This window comes from Sipha flava, unplaced genomic scaffold (assembly GCF_003268045.1).
Source record: "Sipha flava isolate LNK unplaced genomic scaffold, YSA_version1 37_pilon_pilon, whole genome shotgun sequence".
Taxonomy (NCBI): domain Eukaryota; kingdom Metazoa; phylum Arthropoda; class Insecta; order Hemiptera; family Aphididae; genus Sipha; species Sipha flava.
Genome location: NW_020273087.1, coordinates 91926 through 116495, shown reverse-complemented (window position 1 = coordinate 116495; position 24570 = coordinate 91926). Strand labels below are relative to the sequence as shown.

Sequence of the window (24570 nt, the reverse complement as noted above, 5' to 3'; positions counted from 1 at the left end):
CAAAAATTATTCTTAGTTAAATTTTGTTTATCAAAATAAGAAAAAAAAAATGTATTAATAACAGACTATCTAAAAGTATTTCATCATTTTTTTTGTTTATCATTTTATCAAAGACAATGATTGTCTATCGAGAATGAAACAATTTCGATAAATTAAATAATAAACGATAATAAACGTTTTTCTAATATATTCTAATATAGTTATATTATACTAGTTATATATGAAATAGTTTTACCGTTTTTAAAATCATTAAATTAATACAATTTCATACAGCATTGTAAAAACCTTCCATAAGCAATCATAAATTACGTTAATTAGACTTTAGAATTATATAAAAATAATTCACAGCAAGTTTTCTTGAAAATTTAAAATATTTTCATATTTTGAGTATTTATATAATAATATCGCATTATTATAAAAGTGAAGTTTATACTTTAAATCATTGGTTTGTGGTTTTATTGTGATATTATTTTTATTTAAAGAATTGATAAATTAACTTTAGAGTGAACAAAACAAGAGAATAATTTTTCAATCATAAACAAATCTCTATATTTACTTAATTTAATATTCGAAAAAAATCGATATTTTATGACTATACCATTGTATTCAATACACTAAAATGAAATAAAAATGTATACGATTTAGAATTTGTACGTTACAATATTGAATCTATCTGGAAATGGTTTAGAGACCATTTTTAGTAGAATCAATAACGCAATAATGGTTTTTTTTTTTTTTTTTTTTAATAGTCTACAGTGGCATAAAAATATCTTACTGCATTCAAATTGAACTGACTCTTGTGTTTTAAAATTAAAATAAATTATTTTTTCAATTTCATTAAAAAATTATTTTTAAAATTGTGATTTAAGAATTCTTAAAGAATAGTTGATTGTAATGATTGTAAAAATGTTTTGAAAATGTAAGAGCAAACAATTAATCTATATTATGCCAACCACACAATGGTTGTGAACTGATGTAACAATTCGCATGATGTTAAACTGATATATGATTTTAATAAAAAATAATTGTTTATATATTGACATAGTTACAAGGAAATATGAAATGAATAAAACTATTTATTCGTCTTTAAAATTACATTCTGAGCATATCGGTCACACATATATTGTGTAAAATAATAACGCCGGAAATGTAACAACTATTTTTCCCATGGATCTCTAATGACCATTGTTTAAAATCGTCCAAAGTCGTAGCCGTACCAACAAAAAAAAAAAGTAAAACAACATCCCGTTGTATGTGCATGAGCACCTTTTAAATAGGACCCTAAATACACATTATTATTCATTTTGTCCGTTTTTCTTTTTCTCTCTTTTTAATTCAACAAATAAAAACAAAATATTAATATAAAAATCCAAAACTGGAACTGACAGGGACACAAGGGTAATAATAAATATACAAAACTGCATAACCGCACTGTATGTTATAACCATAAAACTCGTATGAAAATACGATATGTATAAGACTCCGAATTCATTACAACAGTGTTATTTATTATTATATTTTCTTTTACATAATACAGGGTTTTTAATTTCACTGACATCACGTGCTTTTCACTTTGTGGTTGTCGAATTGATCAAGGATTAATAAATTGAATTATGTTATAATCTGCAACCAATTTTTCAGTGGTTACGATTGCGTGAAATTAAAAATTAAAATTATATAAGTAAAATATTACTATATTATTTTATGGAATTGAATTATTGTAACTTTATAGCTAGAATGAAAATTATGCCGATTAATTTGGATAAACATAATGTATTGTGTGTTTCCAGTCATTTACTCTATAATTTTACCTCAAGTTATTTTAAGGATTAAGTTGATGAAATGGAGATAAACTCCATTAGTGATGTTCTTGAAGTACCAACTCATAATAATAATAAGAAGATGTATAGCCGAAAATAATGCATATTTATTTTTATTTAGATTTTTAATAGTATATACTTCTCTGTGTGAGAATGAACTCCTCAAATGTAATATTATTTATTATGATGTGGATAAGAATGTTTTATTATTAGCATCTGAGTATAAAAATAAATAGTATCATTAATTTTTTTATTTCATTGAAATTATATAATATACCTATTCATAACATGAATATTATGTTGAATTATAAATCCAAACTTAATAATATCAGTATTATGTACAGCGGAAAAAAAAAATAACCAGTAGATCAATATTTTGTGTGAAAAATGGGGATAATTTTTCTTTTCGTACTAAACGATTTATTGTAGCACAATGTTTTATAAACTTAAGCATTTTGCATAAAAAAATGTATATAAAATAAAATACAGGTAGTTATAACCAATTAAATGTTAAAGTTATAAATGGAGGGCCACTTAAAATCGAGAAAAAATTCTAAAATAAATCATATAAAATAAAAATAAAAATATTATAATACTTTTTAACTCTTTTATTTTTTTTAATAAGTCATTCTATATTTTAATCTGATTTGACGGTATAGTTAATGTAAAACATTCATCTCCGAATAAATTCCTTATTAAATTATAAAATATTAAATTCAATATGTTTTAAAATTAAATAGGTATTATTTTTAAAGACTACATTGAAAATGCCTAACTATATTTGAAGTTTATATATTACTTGGTTCGCTCACTTTTTAATATTAATTTATGTTATTGTCTAAAGCGAACAAGTTTGGTTTAGATTGTAAAACAGTCATTAAGTCATTAATTATTGCGAAATTCATGAAACCTCTTTTTAAAGCATTATGTCATATAAAAACAAATACTGAATAATTGAGTTTCAATTTCAATAATATTATTGAAAATAAAAAAATAAATCATATTACTTCACATATTTTAACACTATTAGACATTCCAATAAAATATATCATATGGTCATTATTTGTTATATCAATTATATCCATGTTATAATGTTATTTATATATAATATCACACCAAATTGTCCTACCGATTTAATTTATTTGATTGCTGATTTCACGAATAAACAAGCTTTTTTCTTACATTTAATAAAATTATTAATTCTATGAATTCGATGTAACATATACATATATTTATAAACACATACTTTGTTGATCATATAAATTATAAGATGTCCATTAAAAATGTTCTCATAGGTTCCTTTGTTTTAATATGTTAAATATTTTTTAAAATTTAACTGTTTCATTTTATTCAATAAAAAAATAAACATAATTAAACAAAATGGATACCTTTTAATTAACCAATCCGTCGAAGAACGAACTATATTACTCTGTAAGCAGAGTATCTCAAAATATTATAGAAAAACTTATTGTAATTATTAATACATTGGTTTTTTTTTTTTAAATTTTAGTTGATTTATTATTTATCGATATTTGAATGTAAATTCTTGTTATTTTTAGTAATTTGAAAACATATACTCATCGAATATATTCTAAGTACCTGTAATACACTACATAATCTAATATTTTTTTAAATGATTTAATATAATAATGGATTTCGGTGATTTAATTTTAATTTATATAATATTTTATTTTCAACCATTGAATAAAAATATTAATGGTTGTAATATGTGTAATACAAATGCATTTTTTTGGTTTTATTATTAAGTCATTATTTTCCTAATTTTTTTCCCTCGTAAATTTACATAATTTACATAAAAAAATTGTACATCATATTGGATATTTTAATATTATAACAGCATGCATAATTTATTACTGATTGGTAGAACATTTTAAGATTTACATATCTAAAGTACATAATTTTAGTAGTACCAATAATAGAAGGTAATATATTATTTGTGGAGAGGTTTTTTGGTACAGAAATATTCTACAAATATTATTGCCACTAAAATTCCTAATGATTACATTTTTGAAGAACTATTAATCTTGAAGAAAAGCAATTTTTTTACACTTTTAATGTGTTATTATACCTTATATCCATGTGTAATAATTTCTCAATTTTCATATAAATCTTATTTTCAACTAATTACATAAATTGATATGTTTTAAAGTAACCATTTTTATTGTATTTATTTTTAATAATAATAAAAATAAAGGTGTTATTTACATAATATAAAATATCATAATAAACAATATTATGTTTTATTAAAGGAGGAATTGAAGATCTAGTTAATATTTTAATTATAGTATCTAAATTAAATATTATATTATACATAGTCTTCATAGATTATAAAGATCAAAAAAGAAAAAAAAATTATTAAACTCGGATTTCAAAAATTATTTTCAGTATACAATAATTAATCATTACTTTTGAATCTAGAACAATAACTCTTTATAATACAATGTTGCCACGTTATGTGGAAAACGAAGATAGGTCAGATAAATTTCCAACCCACAGCTCTTAAATCTTTTACTCGTATTTTTCAAATATATCAAAATTAACCTTATACTATGTGTATGACCGTGAGCTGTAGATTTTTCAATTAATTTTTATTATTTTTAATAATTTTATTTATTTTTAAAATCGTTATATACCTTTCTGCAAAAGTAGTATTTATGTATTTTAAGTATTTATTAATACTTGAATAAATTACTGTTAATTGTTTTTTAATAAGCGTATTGAATATTTGATTGATGATTTAATAATTCACCAAAAATTGCAAAATGTTTTTCCTTAATTTAATTAATAGTTATAATATGACCAATCCATCATATTAAAACAGATATCGGTTTTCACGTACATATTTATCCTATATACGTTACTAAAATGTATTATAAAATTAATTTATATTAGTTAGAATTTTACTAATTAACATTGACTATAAATATTTAAATATGCTTATATATTGATTGTAAATATTAGTTTTTAATAACACATGTTAAAATGTACAGCATTCACAAGTATACAATTATATATATTAATAAGTATACATTATCATAGCGCTATTGAATGTAATCTGGTTATATGTGATGAATTACATTAAAATACATAACTTATATTATTTGATAAATTATACATATATCATTAAATATATACAATAGAAATATATATAAAACTATATTTATTTGATAGTACACTTTCAACAATTATGGGTCAGTATTAGTCAGATTAAAACATTAAATAACAATAGCGATTTTATAAGATTTAAATTTTTAAAATATACAGTATGAAGAGTAAATTAAATAATTTATTATGTAAATGTTTATGAAAAATTAATATCACTATCATAACAATCAATTTAAGTAACTAAATAACCTATTTACAAGAGTTGCATTGAAATTACATCAACATAATATTTTATTAAATACACTTATTATATTTTAGTTCTTATACATTATTTTATTTTTATATAAATAAACAATATAGTTATAAATGAACGATTATAGTCTATGTATTTTTTAATGTATTTAACAGCTCGATAAATCAAATATTCACTCCGAATGGTAATTTATGTCAATACTTAATACTAATGTCTATTTAATTTCAATATTGCTAGTGGATTATCATTTTGATCAGTATATTATACTCCTACACGTTGTAATAATAACACAAAACCGCTGTCGTTAACATATTTGTTCGTGGGCTTTCAGACCAATTAAATATAATTTCAGCACCTACGAAATTCTGTGATACCTATGCATTAAGATTTTTTTTAAAACCTATATGACCTCAATTATTGTACATCTCTAATAACAGTTGCGAAATAATTATTGTATACTATCAAGTACCTCTATCGGGTTTGCAGACAAGTTTTAACATTACGTTTTGTACATAGGATTAAAATAAATTTCAAACCTACAGGAAAAAAAAATCGGTTCAAATTATTTTTAATCGACGACGGAAGCGTAACGAACAACAGAGTAAATATTACTGAGTGTCTTACATTGAATCTAGGAACGTTCACGTGAGAAAATAGTCGGTAAAAACATCGAACGTAAGTATAAGTGTATAAGTGTATTTTTCGTCAAATGCTTTTGAAATATATTTTTAAAAATATCACCAGAAAAACGTTTGACGAGTAATATTCGTCCAGGTGCAGTTTGTCGGTAATTTACCTTCCCTTTTTTTCTTTTTCTAAAACGCCTAGTTTATTTACACGACAAAACTACTTCAATGGCAAGCACATAGTGTGCATAAAAAACGATGCGTTTTCGAGGAGTAAACGAAAGAAGTCACTGCATCACGATGCAACACTACTACGCGTCGGGTCGTAAGTAAATATTTACCTCTGGCATGGCGGTCGGCAATTTTTACGGTCACAAGCTTTCACGGTAAGTCATCATTTTTTTTTTTTTATGAAAGACTTTTTTACTCTGCGTGCGATAATAGAAATAATAAAATATTACACCTACTTTTATGAACGATTCATTTTCAATTGGTTGACGAGCTGTATCACGATGTTACTATTCAAACAGAAGAAATTATTTCTAACCATGTGAATCGAATAGGATGTGCACTGTTTGGTGTAGTACAAAATGATTCCAGTTTTATAGTTGACCGAGTGTATAAACTTTCAGAGACGTATCGTAGCGAGAGCGACATAGGTAGTACAACAGGCTACACAGCTTATGAATAATATTAGTGTGATATCTATAACCCGGTTCGATTTCAATGCATTTTCACATGGTTCTTCAGCCATATAAAAATATTAAAATATTAGTACAGTATACGCAGTACACATTCATTTTTATTCTTGTTCAAATATAACATTGTTGATTAAGTTTTACGACAATGTTATTGTTAAATTGATTATAATGACATTGGTCGTAAACGTATGTACCGTAAAACAGTAATAATTAATTCCAAAACTTTTTTTTTTCCATAATAAAATCTGTCATAATCGCGTTTTCTTACAATAATATATAGCGATATTAACTATTTAAGTAGGTATAAAAATGTTTAACATAAAATAAATCGGTATTAATACTTTATTTACATATAATATATATTTTATTGCATATGTTTGTAATAAGAAAAAATGGATAAAACTTCTTTGTAGTACATAAAAATATTTACTCCAATATAGTTTTATTATCCGTATGTAATAACATTAGTAGAAATAAATAATGATACCATGATACTACATTATTATTTAATAGTTATGTAAATATGTATTTTTGTAAAAAATTAGCTTGAAATTGTCTAAATTATTTATAAATCATTTTATTTTTAATTTTTTAGAAAAGATAACAATGTAGTAAATTGATTAAGTTATAAAAAATTATACTGTAGGTTAATTAGGATTTATAAACAAGTTTACTGGACTATAGACACCAATAATTAATGTTTTATAATCAAATGAAAATATTTATACTCTATTGATAAGTTAACTACGAGTATTTAATTGTGTGTAAAAAATTGTTTATTTCATCGAAACTGGATATTATACATTTTATTGCTTTTAAAATAAATACCAACAACTGGTATAACGTGTTTGATGTGTTTGAAGTGTGATAAAATTATAAACTGTGTAACTTAATTGTTGAGTTTAATGGTTTTTTTTTTGAAAGTTCTAACAAACCAAAAAACAAAAAAAATGGATTTACTAAATATATGTAACTAATCAGATAATAAAAAAAGAAATTGTTTCGGTGCTTATAGACAAAGGGTAAAATGCCATTAATTTCCGGTATAAACAGAAAAATCATCAAAATACTATTACAATAAACGTACATCTCAACTCTGAACTATAAAGTAAAAATAAATAAATATTGTTTTTAAAATCTTGTCGTTTTAAATGCTTTTACAGAAACCAAACGAAGAGATTATTTCATTATTATTCTATACAAGATTTTTATGTATTGAGATTTATATTGCATCAAAAGTTTTTGTTAATTTTTTGTTAAGTGTTCATAAAAGTCGTTAATAGTTAGAAAAGCATTAAATTAATGATATTATGAGAATTAAATATTTTTATTACAATTTTTACAGCACTGTTGTCGAAGATCGCAAACGAAAGTATTACAATGTTACGATTGGGAAATTAAAATTACTATTAAAAAGTTTTTATTTTTATTTTTTTTTAACAGTTTTTATATTTAAGATGACTCTTTTTCTTTGACCGATTAGTAAATTGGGATGGTAGAGATTGGCCGTGCACTGAATCGGAATGGAAAGGAATCGAATCCCCACCATCGGAACGCGATGGAACCGAAACGAACTTTGTCAGCACATCGTGATGGAACAAATCGTAACAACACGACCCACGGCCATAAACGTTTTGCCTATTTTTCTCTAGCCGCCTTCGATATTAACCCATTGATTGTCGTGAGGGTGCTCAGGTTCTCCCACCAGTCACGCATTTGCATGCCATACCAAATTTCTAATATTTATATCCGCCTATCAAATCGATAACTTATTAATTATTGACGAGACGAAATAATGAAATGAAAAATGATTTATTTGGAACGCTAACTGATCATCTGTTAACGATTGCCTGGGAGAATCCGGATTTTCTCATGGTACATGAACTAATTGTGTACAGGCAAAATCGAGACAATCAAAGGCCTTCGGTATTTTTATTTTTTTTAATAATTCAAGTTATAGATTGTTATGCTCCTTGAACATTTGTTTTTTTTAATTTTTCTAATATTTATTTATCTGTATCGTATGCGTGTGATACCTGTCGTTGTGTGTAATAATAATATTATCGTCGCCTATTAATTATGCTACCAAAAAAAATAAATAATTTATCATTTTTTCAAATCAAAACGTCTAAACGTCTTCACCATAAATTCAGATAAAATTTAGCCGCTTTGAATGGCTCAGATTTTGAACATGGTAGTGAAAATATACCAACTAGTTCAGATGAACTTACTGATAGTTCAGATACTGGTATAGATCCTGGTTAATGTTCATTTTTTTTAATGCAATCAAGGGACTGATGCATCAATGAATTAAAAAAAAAAAAAACATATGACTATACATATTAGTAATAAAACTGTTTATATTCTGGGTGAAGAATACCTGTTTAATACTAATTACTAATTTTTGAAAGAACTTATAATTTAGAAAATTTAATTAACCTACATTCATATTTTATTTTATACATTTGTTTGTAAACATAGACATTTATTATGAACGAAACACTTACATAGTGATGAAAAAAATATGATTTTGACGTTGACATTCTTAGTAGAATATGATATTTAGAGTTGTTCGTTATTCCTACCCAAGCATTGTCTTTCATTATTGAATCATAGTAATATTTTTGATCTATATCATAGATATTTGAGTATTTTTGAACTCCATATAAAACTATTTTGTAAAAAATTGACGGCATTTAACATTTTTATACTACAGATAATTTTTAAAAAATAGATTACAATTTCTAATATCTACTCATATCAAATTATCTATAGTAAAAAATAAGACTATAAAATGTTTTGTTTTATTTAAATTAATAGTGGTTTACTTGCCTAATAATGTATTGATCTAATCAATTGTTAACTTAACATAAATAAATATGATGCACTCAGAATTAAGTATATTCTACTATTGCTTATGTAAAAAAAAAAAAAAATTAGATGTACCATTTACATATAAGAGGCAGCAAAATTTAAATTTGCCATGTGTGATTAAATATTTGAGTTGGGCCAGTTAATACATGTAAATACAATAACGCTTCAAAATCCGTGAAAATATAGTCGACAAACAATTTTGTTCCGATCACGTGTGCAACAACCTTAAAGATTTTTTAATTTTAACACAGTATAATAGTATAAAAACGGTATATTAATAAAAAACTGAATGATGGTCCTAGTATGATTACATTAGTCATTTGAAAGAGACCAATAATAACTTTTAAGTAACTAAGTGTTTCGTTAGTTTCGTACATCTGAAATGTTATTTATAAGTTGATAAATAAAATTGGATGGGGCAGGACTAACTGGTGTAAACTAGAATTGAAATCCATCAAAAACTTCAAACAGCATCCTATGTCATAGTTCGTAGTACGCTGAACATATTAATTTTCGAACAAAACCGTCGAACGCATGTGTACGAACTATTCGGAATACAAACATTAATAATTGTTGTGAAATAATGTTTACTGTATTATTATAATATTTTATAATGACGTACTCGTTGTACGTCGACACAAATCTTTCATTACATCTGCGGCGTCGGAAATTGATTACCGAAAAAGAACATTTCAAGCATAAATACAACCGTAATAAAATCAATGATATAACTAATGTGCGACTAATAATAGACTATTTCGCTATAGTCCGGTATTTTTATTTTTACTAATACCTTTTATATCTCATTCATGTTTAGACCGAGAGTTTAGACACATTAAGAATGTTATCATAATTGTTACTCGAAAATAAAATGAATGAAAATGTTTTGAAACGCTTGGAAATCACATATCTTAACGGAAAACGACCAACGCGCACGGGCGGGCAAAAACCGCGGTAAAGGCAAAAAGTGGTTAATTGTGGCATTTCGTCGAATGGAAATATTAGATAATAAATATTTAATTATTAAAACGATGTAACGTGGATCAAACGACTGGATCTTTGCCGTGGGTACGTACAGAATTGGGTTTGGAAACGGTTTCTAACCCGAAGAACGTTTTACGGTTTTTACAGTCAACGCTGTTGGAAACACTTGTTCGCGGGAACATTTCCTTTTATCCGAACCGGGCTCTACACCAATAATATTATAATGGTAAATCGGATTTATTGCGTTGTGCACGTTGTTGAACGGTGTTGTTGTCACGATCACACAAAGCGGTATTACTATTTATTTATTTTTTTCTATGTGTTTATATATTTTTTCTCTTCTCATTTCACTCCACGGATCACGGTTTACGTTTCTCCGACGATTTACGCGTCCTCGTCGTCGTAGTATTTATAATATATTATTATTCTGAGGTATCGAATGTCCGGCTGTCACCCTCCCGTCCCGAAGGGATCGCTCGACGACGCGACGCGGGGTGCACACACGTCGTTGGTCGACGCTATTACGGCGGTGGTGGCGGCGGCGAGTGTTCTGTTGGCCCGACTGCTGCGCGCACACCGGTGTCGAGCACGACCGACCGAACAGTTTCGTCCGTGTGCTCCGCGTCGTTGCACGTCCCGTCGTAGTTCGATTGTTTCGCGTCGCAGCCGCGAGTCCGTTCGTTCGTCGGGAACCGTTTTTTTTTTTTTTTTCGATTTTTTTTCGTTTTACATTTTTTCATCGATCATCAATCGCGCTCGTGTCCGCGTTTCGTGTGCGACGTTTTACACATGAACAACACTTCCTCGTTGCGATCCGTTCGTTCTGTTCGCCTATCAGTTTTGGTTTCGCACAAATCAACGTATTCGTAATTGTAAAATACCGCGTACGTGCGATTTCGAGTAAACGCGGTTCGTTTCGTTCGTTCGTTCTCACCGTTGGTCGCTCATTAGGATTAACGACGAGAACACGGCCATCACGCAGAGACGGTGCACGCCAAGCGGACGCGGAAACGCGGGAAAATTCGTCCACTAAAAAGGTGCGTGTGTACATGTTTTGACGGGGCAACAGCCGACGACACAATTCCGGGTCGTTCGATCTAAACGTTGCCAGGCACCGAAAAAAAAAAAAATCGGTATTGCAAAAACACGTTGCTGCTCCGCCGTGAAATTGTATCTGGGTCTGCTGGTGCACGCGTGGACGCGGCCGTTGCGAACGTGCCCGACATTTCGTTTGAACGTTTATTATGGTCATGGGATTTCCCCCGGGATTCTCACTTACCGGGAGTCCGCGGTCACCGCGAATCGGACCCCCCGTCGAATAGCGAACCGTACGACTTATTATCCCCTGAGCGGTGGACGGCCCAAAGGTGCGACGCGTTCTCTTGGAATGCCTTTGTCGGCGAAACCAATTTTTTGCTCGAAACCGTTTCGCCGGCCCGTCGCTCGTTCTTAACTCAACGTTGAGCCTGGCACATACCGATAATGTTATAATACCGCCACCCGCTGTTCTATGGCGATTCGACAACCAAAGTCTGAAATATGATTAGAAATTAGAACCTAGGTACTGCTAATTATTGGTTTCTTGTGATGGGCGTTCGTTTGCACCAAGATGTCACACTTTGTTTTCTCTGTACAATTGTCTACGGTTTTTCAGTTCATTATTCGTTTTACGGAATGATTTTGTGTCGCACGTCTGCCATAGATGTCTAACCTAACGGACACCATGTCCTTGTTATAAAGAATTTTTTTTTTCGCGTTAGAAACCTTAATATGCATATTGACCTAACCTTTTTGTCTTCTCGAGATTATTTTATGAGTGATTCGTTGATTTAAAAAATGTATCAAACGGATATCGATTTAATATCTTCGTTGTATATTGTATTGCATTGATTGTTAATTTCATTATACTGAAAATATAGGCTACGTAAAATCAAGGATGATAACAAAAAATGTTATTTTCCATTCACATGATAAATATCTAAAAAGAAAACCTTCTATTTTAGTCTAACACGGACGTATAAATAGGTTTAGAATTTTAAGATGTTGAACATGTTGTATTTATTTTTGCATTTACAAAAAAACTAAGTAAGGGGCCTTATAGGTATCGCGAGAAAAATAGACCTCGTTACGTGATGAAACCTCTGTTTCAGTGATTCCGGCGTACAAATAAATAAACTAGAAACCGGCGATTCCTTCGTCTTCACGTAAAACCCTTGAAGTTGCTAAAGTATTGGTAACAAGGGACCTGGCACGTAGCCTGTCAATCACATGCCACCGATCGTGTTACCCTCGTTGAAAATGTTATACCTATATTCCGGTCTTTGTAATTAATCTCGTGATAGTGGTTGACCATGGAATTAAAATATTAAAATATTTGGAATCTTCCCAGTATTTTTAAACGAGAAAACTCTAGGTAAATACATTTTACCTTGATTTTGTCCACATTAAAGAACTGTAATTGTGAATTTAATATTAAGTAGGTAACTATTATTTTTTCATTAATAAAAATAGAAAAATTAAATTTTCTTTATAAATGTAAAACCATTTAAGTATCGAATATACGTATTCTGAATTATCTAAACTATGCATTTATTGAGATAGGTAATTGAGTACCTAATTATTATTTTTATAGTTGAAATAATTCTAAAAAAAAAGCAAAAAATAAAGACTATTCTCTATTCATATGTATTAAAATTATGTAAGTACCTAAGTTAAAATTATTATTTGTACTTAATATTATAATAGTTTTTAATGGGGTTTTTAATTTTCATACAAAAATTAGGCACCTACTTATTATTAAAAATCTAATCTGAAAAATGGAAATAATGTCATAAAATAGTATGTTATGGCCACTAAAAATATGTTTAAATATTGTTAAAGTGTTATTCAAAAAGTTATTTTTTTAAAACATTTTAACTGTTTAGGAAATGTTTGATTTCTATTACTTCCCCGTTCTATAAGGAAAATAAGTTTAATGGTGAACGCAATAAAAAGTTTTAATATAAATTAATATATTTATGAATTATATTTAATTGTTGTTAAATGGATTGAAACCTCGATTGAAACTTATTCATTGAACTATACGAGTGTATATCTCTCGATATTTTTTAAATAGTTATTCTTTCGCTGGAAAAATCAAAATAGTTTAAAATAGTTTCTTTATTGATTTAATACTATTTGATGTTTGGAAATTGTTACTAGATAATAAATAATATTAAGAAGAACATCGAGTTCTCACTAACAAAAATGATGAATTTAACAAATTATTTTACCTTATATAAAAAAAAAAAAGAAAGTATTTTATTTATATTTATACATGGGTTTATATAGTTGCATTAAATAACTTTTAAATATCTATAAATATGTTTCATACATTTAAGAATAAAGATATTTATATTCTCGGAAAAAAAAGTAATAAATAAACAATGTATAAAATATATAAAGAATAGTTTACAATGGAACAAGAATTAAACAAACTAACTTTATTATTTACTACAATTTTTTTTAAATTTCGGAGAAAAGTTAAAGTATATAACTATGTAAGTAATCTTAAAAATACGCGTTTTTAATAAGTGAATAAACTAAAAGATTTTACTTTTTTATTTTACTTTTTATTTTTTTAGAATTTATTTTGTGTGTTTCTTATTATTCGTTAATCTTTCATTAAATAGACTGTCAAATACTAGAATATAAAAATCTACATCGTTATATTGACGTGTAATATAAGTTCCTAATATAAAATGGTTGATTGTGTTACATCATTTTTTCAAGACAAACTCATGTTCAATATTATAAACTCGATTATAAGTAACGTAGTGTGAAATTGTATCTGGACATTGATATTGTGTTTTCGTAGTTGCATATTAAATGCTATATGTAAATTTTCAATATGACCGGTAGAAGTAATATTTTCAAATTATCTCTTAGCTCCTACACTTACCTTTCCATTCAGAAATTCAGCGATGATTTAATATCAATCTTTATGTCATCAGTAATATTAAAATGAACGTTATGGAAATTCGAACTTGATTATGGTAGAAGAGAGGTTGTAGATATTGCACTATGACTATGCAATGTTATCAAAATATTAATAGTAGCAATATGTATTGTCAATGACAGGTATTTACATAGGATTACCATGGTCTGTATTTGGGGTTCCTCATATATGATTTATGGACACTGCCATAAAGCATTACGTCGTCGGTGGATGCAATAAAAAGCATTAACTTTCATTGTATATATATATACACTTTTTTCCTACTAGAAAACCCGTTAGATTTTCCGCCGACTGCAAAAATATTGCCCAGATATCTTTAATGCCTAACAATATAATGGTATAAGTCGAAATTAAAACCGCCGTAAACCATTGTGTGAACCGTGACTGGAATGGATAACATAGCCAAAGTCTCAAAATACGTGTATTCTAATATGTAGGTATACTCTGGGTATACATAATACAATTTTCTTGCAATTTCTTCCATCCTTGACATACGTCTCTAATATACGAGTACAAACGTGAGGTCACGAACAATGTGATCATATTAGAGTCTTTGGAAAGTAATTTTATGTAGATTACATTAATATTTTATGTCATCTAAGATATATACAAAGTCAAAATGTTATCGGTAAAATATAACGTATTTTAAAAGCAATATTTAATAAAAATTAATTTCTATTTTTATTTTAATTTTTCAATGTAATAATTTATATACATAAAATAGTCATCAAGTAATGTATATATCAAAATAATAAAATTAACTTGGATGAATACATTTTAATTTTTATGAAAATAATCTTAAGTAATAAGATAAACATAGTATAAAATCTAAATAGTTAAAATATAGTTAATTATCGTAATTGTTATCTTTTTACTTTGTATCATATTTAAGAAAATCAAGAGAAAATCTATTTGATATAACATTGATACGTGCAATACACCTAAGTAAAATGTTTCTTTGAATGTAAATTTTTCAGTCTTATTAAATTACAGCAGTAATTGAAATTCAAAATGTAAACAGAATATTGCTTTTTAATAACTTACAATTTGTCAAAAAATTCGTAAAAAAAAAAAAAAATAAGATCAGATATTCTGAAAGCACCTATTCTGAATAGGCTATTCATAAATTAGATTCGCCATTAATTCAGACCTGAAGATTGTTAAACGGTGATCTTGTAAAATCATTAAATTAAAATATTTCTTGGTTTATTTATATTACCATAAAATCAAAAAACGACTTAAAAATCGTTAGAATTTATTTGTTAACTACTTAATTGTAGGTTGTATCAAATATAAAAAAACCCGCAATTATAAAAGCATAATTTGTTATAAAAAAAAAGAAATATCAAATAGATATTAAAAATGCCGGTTTCTGGAGCTCTAAGTTTTTTATGTTCATTTTTTATTCAGTAGAACTTTATCCACGGATCAGTCTCAGGGTTCGAGAACGTTTCAAATACACACACACGACACCCTCGATATTGCGAGCACCCCATTTCTAAGAATTCACAGGGGTATGGAGACGAGTTCTTTCTCTTTTTCTCCGTTATCTCCGTCTATATATTAGTAATCGATCGTGTTATACGATTTTTACTACTATACATGTTTCAATATCTGGCGCCAATAATTATTTTGTGGATTTCCTATACACACGATATTATGTTATTATCGTATTATATCGTATCATTATCATATTATTGCCATTTGCTCGTATTTCAAGCATGTAAAATCACGATTGGTTTTGAATCCCCTTAAAGTCTTTCAATCAGTTTTAAGTGGCATTCAAACCAGTTCCTCGTGTGTGTTATAAATATTTACCTCCGAACAACCATGTTTCGTACAGTGTGTTGTACGTATTTGTCTATCCATGTCCGATATTTCGCTTAGTCACTAAACGTTAATTCTCCTCTTCTCATTTCCCTCTTTTTCCTGCACTATTAACTTCTCTCTCTCTCTCTGTCTCTCCGTTTCTCGATCACTCTTTTTCTGACTCTCGTACATGCTATTTTATTTTTATATTTCTTATTCACCATTTCTTATAATGTCGGCAGCTCGACACCTGCCATCATCGCGTGCGTACATAGAGGTCGTGCTGTGTGTGCTGTAATCCTCGTACACGACGCTGTGCGCACATATTTTTATCTTTCTCAGGCCTAAGAATATCAACTAATAATATCGTATGTCTTACGTTAGAATATATTATACCTACGTATAGTAGCGAAATTCCACAGGTGTAATTAAGTTATTTATCTAAATAAACGCCAACTTGCGTTTGCACTTTTTCTACATGAATCGAGGTTATGCCATTCATCTTTGTCTTCGTGCGTGTTTGCAATTTTTTTTTTATGATACATTATAAAAACTTAAAAACAAGTTTTTAATGGTTCAATCAATTTCCATACTACACACGCTGTTTTTGTTCGATAGATTTTTCTCGAAATCTTATTCCAATGACGAACTAATAGTATGGCAGGAACTTGATTTATATGATAAGAATTTTTCTTGTTTGATTCAAACACTATTTTTGGTGTAGAGTATATAAAAATTAGTTACATAATTGTAGACGTTGGATTCCTCCGGGGTGTTTTAAGTATATAAATAAAACATAAGTCACATAATGTAATGGTTAAAAAATCGAATGGTCTAAAATATTTTCATTATTTTTTCATGGGAACAACTTAATTTTATTTATTTTATCTTGAGATTTTAACATAATATCTAATTATATCTATAATAATATATATTTTAGTATGATTGATCTACATATTGAGACACTTTTAAAACCAACGATCTATATGAATTTATAACAATAATTATAACTTCAAATCCTATAAAAATATTTCGTTTACATGCCTTTAGCTATTTAGTACTAAAAAAAATTTATTTGGACTTTCATTATTATATTTTGATGTCACATTTCATTAGACAATTTTGGGAATATTTTCAACCCTAAAAATTCAGTGTAAATACGTAAAAACTATCTTATTCATGTGTTTTTCATCCGCTATATTATATTGTTATATATAGAAGGCCATGTGATTTCCTGTAGTAAAATTAAATAACCGTAGCGACAGAAAGGTGATGCGCTATTTATATTCGTGAATTTTCTCCAGTTCAATTTATTATTATCGTGAACCATACCAACACACACCACCGTGTAGATCACCCTCTTGTGTATGCCTTTGGGATGTCATGTAAACGTTCCAAGCCTCTTCTGACAAGCCGTTTCCTACTTGTCTCGTCTTACTTGGAACCTCGTCGCACTCGATCTCCATATTTATTGTATATACTGTACATATTATGGTTGGTGGGGTCGCTAATTATTATGCCACGAAAAACGTAGATGGATTGGAGGTGAATGGAATGGCGTTCTTTTGTTTTTAAGTTTAAATGTTTTCCAACCCCTTTCGTGTCAGAATCGGAAACAAAAGAATGTGCCCAGAATTAATGAAAGTAATTATTTCGAAACACAGTACATAGTGTATGTGCGTTATATACATTGCTCGTCATCATTCTTAATGTTGCAGTCTCAATGAGGTTATATAATTCATTTTTCACCACTCTAGAAGCATTTGTTGCTCACGGAGTTGCAGTTACGTATACATTTTCGATAATATAGCAGCTGTTTTCTTATAAAATCTTATTTCACAACATTTAATAATTTTAAATACGCATAAATAATTGTTTTGATAACTATTCTCTTTTTAGTGGTATATATTATTTTTATTCTATAAATAAAATTAATCATCTCATCAATGTTTTTATATATCTTATTCATTTTGTTCTGATTTTATCTAGGATTTTACATTTGTAGTTATAATAATTTGAAGTAAGTCTTTTAATTTTTCATTGCATAAAGTTACGCGCGTGTGTGTGTGTATGTTTATAAGGTACTCTAAAAACATTCATAAATGAAAACTACTTTTATAATAGAATGAGGTTGTTTTTCAATAACCCTTCATTTTAATATCTTAATGTTATTAATTATAATTGAGGTTATAATGATCGAAATTACAATGCACCACTGATTTTAAGTTGTCAACTTGTACTCGTACAAAATATGATACAGCACTTAAATTAAAATAGATATAGGTAATAACTATTAAAATTAAAATGTTAGGTTTTTTATATTTGAGAATAGGTTATTGGTACTCTACAGAAATTATAATTGATCAACTAATATTAATCTTGATAAAATAATTTAAATTATTCATGCATAAAATCTAGTTAATAACTTAATTTAAATAAATATAAGTGAGTAAATAATTTTAAACTCAGTGAAAATTTATTAGTTAATACGATTACACAAAAGGTATAAAATGTATTTATTTATAAAAAAAAAAATAATAATATTTATTTAGTAAAAAGTAAGATAAATATAAATACTTACAGTATTGAGCATAAATAATAAATTTAATATTTGATCTACATAACTCTGATAAAATCACTGAAATATTCGGTAAAAAAATTAATTGATTATCTTATAGGTACATAGTATATTGTATATTCATAAGTATTTTATCGTTTTTGAGAAAACCATTTGTTTTTTTTTATTTTAGCTATCGGAATATATTTCTCGTGCATTCCCCTGATATTTGATAAAACTGCAAGGATTTTTCCCTTCAATTGACTTGCCATTATGTATTCCACGTTCATTCTGTTCTCCACGAGAGAGTGTATATATTTTTGTTTTCTCAATATTTGAAAAAAGTCCCCTCTACACTGCTCTCACGTTTTTCTGTAGTCTAAGGATATTTTCATGTTCTCATTAATATTTATTTTTAAATTTATCAGATTTGGGCGATTACTGTGAAGTCATTATAATATACATTAGCAATTATGGGTTGATTTAATATTTATATGTTATACATGTTAATAATTAGTATAATGTTTAGTTTTAACTAAAAATTTAGATGTGCGGAAAAATTTCACATGCAATTAATAGATCATATGATGTCAAATTATTTTTAAATGAAATCTTGTGTTTTTATGTGGATTATGCCTTCAAGTAATCTGGTTAAAAATAATATCTATTCAATATTGCTAGAGCAACTGTTGGACATGATTGATATATTGATAAAAAATTAAGTGTTCATAAAAGGTTATTAAAATTATAATTAATATAAATATATATATATATATATATTTATATATATAACCTAACCTAACCTATATATATATTATATTTAATTAAATTTAGTTATTAGGGAAATTTTAAGCAATTTTTGTTTTCAAATGAATTCGTTCAGTCAAAGTTTAACTACGTTTATCTAGAATTGCAGTTGCGTCTCACTTTTTATAATAAAATATTTACTTCCTATCAACTGGTTATAAATGTGTTCATTTTTTTAGTGACCTTACTGTACAATAAATATGAACCATTTTAAATTACTCGGTATACTTACGTTTTAAGTTATAATCGTTTTTACAGTTTAAACGTTTTAGGCCGTTTAGAGACCTATTAAATGAACTCAATATTCCCATATCCCCATCTTGTATATAATATAGCATATATGAACTCGAAAAGGCGTGACTACAAACGATGTGAAATAAAAACAGGGAAAAGTAACTGCAGTGTTTTTTTATTTTACTATGCACTTACCGGTGGCTAGCGCGCAGAGACTGTCTGTGTGAAAAGATTGTTTTTACGTCACACATTACAATACACACGCGTATGTTTTCTTTCTGTACACGTTTTTTTTCTCCCCATTTGGTACTCTACCTCGCGAAACAATACGGCCTAGGCTTTTCGAAGCCGATAAATCACATGCGAAGGGTGTGTTTTTTCGCGGGAAGAAACCAAAATCAAGGGTGGTTTTGCACAAAACACAGGTAGCTGGTTGTATAATATATATATGTATGTATACATTTTAACCCTGCTCTGCTCTTACACCAACAACAATAATGCACCGCAGTTTACACTATTGCTACTACTACTACTTTTACTATGTATATACATAAATATATACATATGTATAATATACACTGCAAAAACTCAACAATAGCTCTTGCTATGGGTCGGTGGGGTCGACACGGGATTTTCGACCGATGGATAGACCGGTTTGGAACGTTCAGTGTGTACCTACCCTAGTAATGGGTTAATTATGTAAATAGCGTTTACTCGAAACCGTTGTTTTTCCACATAGTTTATTGAGGGAAATATAAAATAAGAGTGGGGTGGAAGGGGATCAACGGAAAAGTACCCCTGGATTATATCGGTCCTTATTCCTTACACCGTTTTCATCATCAACATGTGTGAAAATCATGAAACCACTAGATACCGATGCACTTTCATTCGTGTAGTCAGAGTCTCGAGAAAATTTCTTAGTAGAATGTCAATGTTGGGTTCATCAAAAAAGCTATGATTTATACCTATAACAATTATTTAGAAATTATATGATATGAAAAAAAATTATTAAAATTATTAAAAAAAAAAATTGATCATTGAGATGGATTCGAAGGTATTTTTAGTTTCACTGTTTATTATTTCATAATTCAACCATTTACTTGTTATTACAGTATTATTTACTTGTTTTGAAATTTACTGTAACTGTTGGTAAGTATCTATTCGTATAAATCTTATTAAAATGATGGACATCGAATATTTTTAAACAAGAGACTAATAACCTCATTAAATCAAATTATTTATTTAAAAGTTTTTTTCAGAATTTCACATCCTTGTTAGATATAACTAAATACAAAACAAACGTCCATGGAATAAGTTTTATTATTTTAAAAATATTTAATTTTTATGCAGCTTTGGTAAATTTACGTAACTTGAAATTGGTCCAATTTACACTACATAATTTGTGTTTTTAAAACTACTAGTTTAAACATTTCAAAACATTCGTATACATATTGAATATTAAATAATAACACATATTGATCTTTAACCAAATAGTAATATGGCTGTTATTGAATTGTTTTTATAAAACTATAATCCCCCTGCCATTTAGATTGTTTTGTTGTTTTTTTTTGTACGACCGTTCATATAATAAACATATACACCAGATATTTCTTACCCGATTTTACACAATAGAGTGCAGGAAGGGGGAGGAAGCGGAATCAATTGCTGACCGATCGATTTTGTTCCCCGTGGGACGTTTGATGAAATCATAGCACACCGCTATAATAATGCATCCAAAAACAGTCGCGCTATATTGAGGGTGGTGGTTTGTGTAATAAAAACTGTGAAAATACCGCATAAAACAAATCGCACGATGCCGAAGAGTTTAGTACACATAGGGATAGGTCATTAAAACATCCCCTTGGGGACATTCCATTTTAGTTTTTACACACGTGCAATGTACAGTCGTTCCTGCTAAGAATATTATAACTGACGGGAGATATCTCTTTTATTTCACGGTGTTCATCGATTTGAAGCGATGCGAAACTCCAAGTCGCCGCCTCAGGTCGCCCCTCTTCGTCGACGGAATAAGCGTGTGCGTCTCCAAAGCCAAAGTCACTTACGTCCTGGCGTGCGCTCGAGACCTTCCTCCATTTGCATAATTATTTCATCGCGTATCCAACAGACCTCACACGCTGCGTAAAAAAGCTACCGAAAACGTTTGAATGTTAATATATACCCTGTATAATGGCATGTTGTTATTTTTATCTTACAACGGTTACTTTTACTTCTTACCCATAAAACATTAGAAATCATCGATGTCGGCCGCAGAAGATATACTCTAGATGTAATCTGCTCTTCAGGTAGTTCGCCATCGTAATTCGATATGTGTTCACTGGACTGGACGACATTTATATTTTCATAAATTATACCGGTTTCTTACTTGTATTATATGTAGTTTGCTTTTGTCTTCTTACCGTGTATACACGCGCAACCTATCACCTTGAGGAAAGTACGATGGATTAATGATACGAAAACCTACGGAGCATGCATGCGCCATTATGAAAACAGTATACATATTATTAACTGGCAAGTGGCAACATTTTGATATTATTATGAATTCTGCTATACTTATCTCCAATTATTTTGCGAAGAAATTACGTGAAACCATTATTTACAGAATTTATTAGAAGTTGTGATAACCAGTGTAAAAATACAATTAAAAATGTTGACTATGACCATAAAATTATATAACTGTACAACTATTAGATTAATAAAACAAATGATAACAGTTGACATATATATATATATATATATATATTTAAATCTATAACTACATAATTTATACTCTTAATTATTATTATGATTTATTTTTTAATGTTTATGATACATTTATAGTAGATTCAAATATTTGAATGTATAAAAATTTGATTATTTTATAATTTGTCTTCTTAAATACTATGAAAATAGATCGCTTCAAATTATTCTCTTTTTTAAATAAAAATATTAAATCCATTAAAAAAAAAATGTAAGCATTGATAAATTCAATCAAAACGCATTTAAAATAACCTAAAATTTAATTTTTAAAATAATAAATATTTTTAATGTTCACTAATTCTTAGTTATTTACTGTTAACTAGGTATATATTTTATTATTGTTACAATTACTAACAATGACATTTTGTATGTTAATTTAGTACGTGTGGTAGGATAAATTAACTTTTTATTTCCATACCGTTATATACCTATTTTAAAATCAGATTAATTTTTTAATCATATCTATCTTTCTAAAGAATGTGATTAGTTAAAAAAAATGTTAGTTATAAGTAAAATATGTAAGCTAATTATTTTTGCACAATATAAATACAGTTTTTAATGAATGATTACAGTAAATTATAAATTACATTTTTTTTTATAAAAATATAATATAAATATTATAAACTAATTGATAATAACTGTTAAGTGTTTTAATTATTTATTTGATTTTATAAATAGTGTACTCTCAAAAGTATATTGAGTTAGGTGCTCAATTAATAATGATTTATAATATTGAAAAATAAACGTTGAAATTTAAAATGAATTATTTTTTTGTTCTGTATACATGCATTCGATTACTTTTAACTAACCGACAAAATGGTGCACCTGTCCCGATTTATCCTCTGAACATCAGAAACACACGGGTCGTTATTTTTTCAAATTACATTTCTTTGGAATACTTTTACATTGGATCTTCCCCTCGGCTTTCAAGTAGTCTGCCAATAACAAAAAAAAAAAAAAAATCCTCCCACCTCGTTATTTGGGTCTATTGTATATAAATATATTTTTACTGCTCTCATTTTCTTCCTTTTCAACGTCTGTAATTAGTTATTAAATAGTCAAAGTATATTACTGAGTTTGAAAACCAAACAGTAATAATCCTCTTTATTATAATGTTTACTTACAATAAATTTAGTCCGGTATAGCTGCTTTTATCAAACGATCGATGTGTCAGCAGATAATAACCTATACTCGTACTGTGATCGTATATGAATTATTTTGAATGACCTTGCAACCGTGTTATATATATATATATATATATATATATATATGTAGTCGATATATATAGTCCGTCAATCGTCGGATACTATGTTGTCGTAGTTGTCAAGGAATTGAAGATATATCGTCATTTTGAATGATGGCCATTTACACTAAATCTTTCTGGAATGCTTGTTTGGACAAGTGCACCTCGTTCTCCTTATTAACAAATATACATTTTGGTCCATGTACAACAATTAATCTAAATTACAAAAAACCTCGTTAGTCTATTGTGAATACAATAGTATTTGCATATGTGTCATATTTCAAACAAGTAGTGTCTAATCAGTTATTATCGACATCTATTTGGAAACCTACAAACATATCAGTATAATATAATTTAAACTCTATGTATATCCAAATAGATGTTAGTTCAACTTACAAAAAATATGAATAAACTTAAATGATAAACTCGAGAAGTATATTGAAGTTCCTTTTGATACGTAATCGAGCCATGGAGTTTAATTATCGTTTTTAAATACCTCTGATAATTAATATATTAATGTATCTAGTTAATGATTGAAAAAAAAATAATTGCTAACTGAAATATGATTTCATTAGGTATAATTATTAATTGGTTCAATTTTAATTTTGTTTTTAATTATTAGTTTTCGATCAAGTGCATACATTTATTTTTCAAGTATAGCTACAAAAATGTACATACTCCAAAATTTGCATTGGTAGATAATGGAAGTGATGATGTAATTTTATGTATATTTTTATCGTGATGTAATTTTGTCGAAATTTTAAATTAAAAAAAATCATATT

General features: G+C 27.8%; 1 protein-coding gene across 2 annotated transcripts in view; it reads left to right on the top strand.

Moving 5' to 3' along the window:
• The first annotated feature begins 10967 nt into the window (after positions 1–10967).
• The window catches only part of LOC112688104 (netrin receptor UNC5C-like), a 99587-nt gene continuing 85984 nt past the window's right edge, over positions 10968–24570 (top strand). Inside the window, exon 1 of one of the 2 annotated variants that reach the window (XM_025561130.1) lies at positions 10968–11421. The gene's annotated coding sequence lies outside the window, so the exon portion shown is untranslated. The remainder of the gene's footprint in view (positions 11422–24570) is intronic. The other variant, XM_025561129.1, reaches the window with a different exon arrangement.